The following is a 2,232-nucleotide window of genomic DNA, read 5'->3' as shown; positions in this document are numbered from 1 at the left end:
CCAGCATGACAGGCTTGTGTCACCGTGACCAACTTGTATTGTCTGTTTTGATAATCAAGTCTAATGTAATCCGTTTATTCATCTGTGTGCCTTTGGATTTCTATTGCCGTAATGAAACACCTGAACCAAAAGCAGCGTGGGGAGGAAGTGCATTGTCCTACACGTTCCACAGCACAGTTCTTTATTGAAGGAACTCAGAGCAAGAACTCAAGCACAGCAAGAGCCTGGGGGCAGCAGCTGACACAGAGGCCAGAGAGGAGTGCTGCTTACTGGCTTGTTTACCCTGCTTTCTTATAGCAAGTAGGACCACCAGCTCAGGTGTGGCCCACCCACAACAGATGAGGCCCTCCCACATCAATCACTAATTAAAGAAATACCCTTACCTACAGCCCAATCTTATGGAGGCGTTTTCTCAATTGAGGTTCCTTCCTTTCAGATGACTTCAGCTGTGTCAAATTGATATAAACTAGCCAGGACAGTCTGTGTATCATCTATCATCTATTGGTCATTTGTCTATCTATCTATCTATCATCTATCCATCTATTTTTCCATCATCCTTCTATCTATGAGTTTATTTATTGCTGGAGATGTACCCATGGCCTTTCACACATTAGGCATATGTTCTACTATTGAGTTCTACACCAAGCTAGCCCTGTTAAGATTTCTGATCCTGGTGCCTCTATTTCCCAGGTGCTAGGATGACAGGTGAGAGCCACTAAGCTCCGCTTACACCATGCTGTGGATGGAGCCTCCAGCTTCATGCATGTTAGGAAGCCCTCTACTGACTAAGCTACATCCCAAGCTCATCATTCCGCTTTGTTCTTGAACAAAAGTAAACATTACCTTCCAGGTCTCCCACCTATGAAGATCAATGTCCAGTGACACATGTCTTAGCCAAAAAAAAAAAAAAAAAAAAAAAAAAGATTGACAGATGCTGTGGGACCTCATTGTTTATTGTATGTCATGACCTGCCTGAGAATATAACACTGGGCTGGACAGACGGTTGGAAGTTGAGGCTATCCATCAGGTACTTTTTGGTGGTGGTGTTTTCTTTCTTTTTTCTTCCTCCCTCCCTCCCTTCCTTCCTTCCTTCTTCTTCTTCAAGACAGGGTTTCTTTTTTTTTTTTTTTAAGATTTATTTATTTATTATAAGTACACTGTAACTGTCTTCAGACACTCCAGAAGAGGGTGCCAGATCTCGTTACGGATGGTTGTGAGCCACCATGTGGTTGCTGGGATTTGAACTCTGGACCTTCGGAAGAGCAGTCGGGTGCTCTTACCCACTGAGCCATCTCACCAGCCCCCGACAGGGTTTCTTTATGTAGCTAGCCCTGGCTATCCTGGAACTCACTCTGTAGACCAGGCTGGCCTCGAATTCAGATCCCCACCTGCCTCCACCTCCGAGTGCTGGGCTTACAGGTGTGTGCCACCTCGCCAGGCTCAAGATGCTTGTTTTCTGAAAACTGTTGGATGAAAGAAGAGAAGCGTTTCCAGAACGGATGTGGATGTGCAGTGGGCTTTTCTCCCGTGCTCTCTGGCTGGGTGACTGAGTTTAGGATGAATGCATTTCATTGGGAACTTATTTTAGAATTTCTGGCCACAAACTCTTTAGGGGGGAAATCTCTATCTCTGCAGCAAGCCATATTATGCTATCTTAAATCTCAGTTGTGAGTTATTTAAACACACCCGAGGCCGAATTTGCCCTCTTTTCACCAGCAATTACTTAAGTTAAGACATAAATACCCCAAAGAAGGACTTTCTCAGTATTTTGTGCTTTTTTTTTTTTTCTGGCTGTGCTTAGTTGTGCTTAACAAACCAACCAACCAACTAACTAGCTAGCTAGCTAACTAACAAATAAAAGCTCCCCTGTCCCTAGAGGCATTGCAGGTGTGGCTACTGTGTCTGTCGCATGTGTGTCAGTAGGTGGTAGAGAGGGAAAGGCCATGTCTACACTCAGTGTCCTGACTTGGGAACATCTGAATGATCAGTAGCCTAACACTCCCTAAAAAAAGAGAGCCTGAGATGACCACCACTCCAGCACCATGAGGACCAGACAGGAAGCTAGCCTAAAATGACTACCAGTCTGGTGCTATGCAGGCCTAGATGGGTTCTCAGGGCAGGAAGTGAGCCTGGGACTAGAAAAAACCCACCCGGGATTGTGGGCTCCAAGTGGGAGTGAGCCTGAGACAGACAACCCTCCAATGGAACCACTAGGTGGACCTGGGTGAGGAG

The 2,232-nt window shown here is 45.7% G+C and overlaps 1 non-coding gene across 1 annotated transcript; it reads left to right on the top strand.

Moving 5' to 3' along the window:
• The first annotated feature begins 1,865 nt into the window (after positions 1–1,865).
• Positions 1,866–2,000, top strand: LOC115032036. The gene has a single exon (XR_003837683.1). It is a non-coding gene; the product is annotated as a small nucleolar RNA SNORA17 (small nucleolar RNA).
• Positions 2,001–2,232: the final 232 nt, after the last annotated feature.

The sequence above is a fragment of the Mus caroli genome, chromosome 9 (assembly GCF_900094665.2).
Source record: "Mus caroli chromosome 9, CAROLI_EIJ_v1.1, whole genome shotgun sequence".
Taxonomy (NCBI): domain Eukaryota; kingdom Metazoa; phylum Chordata; class Mammalia; order Rodentia; family Muridae; genus Mus; species Mus caroli.
Note: the sequence above shows the minus strand (reverse complement) of the source record. Positions and strands in the feature narration are given on the sequence as shown.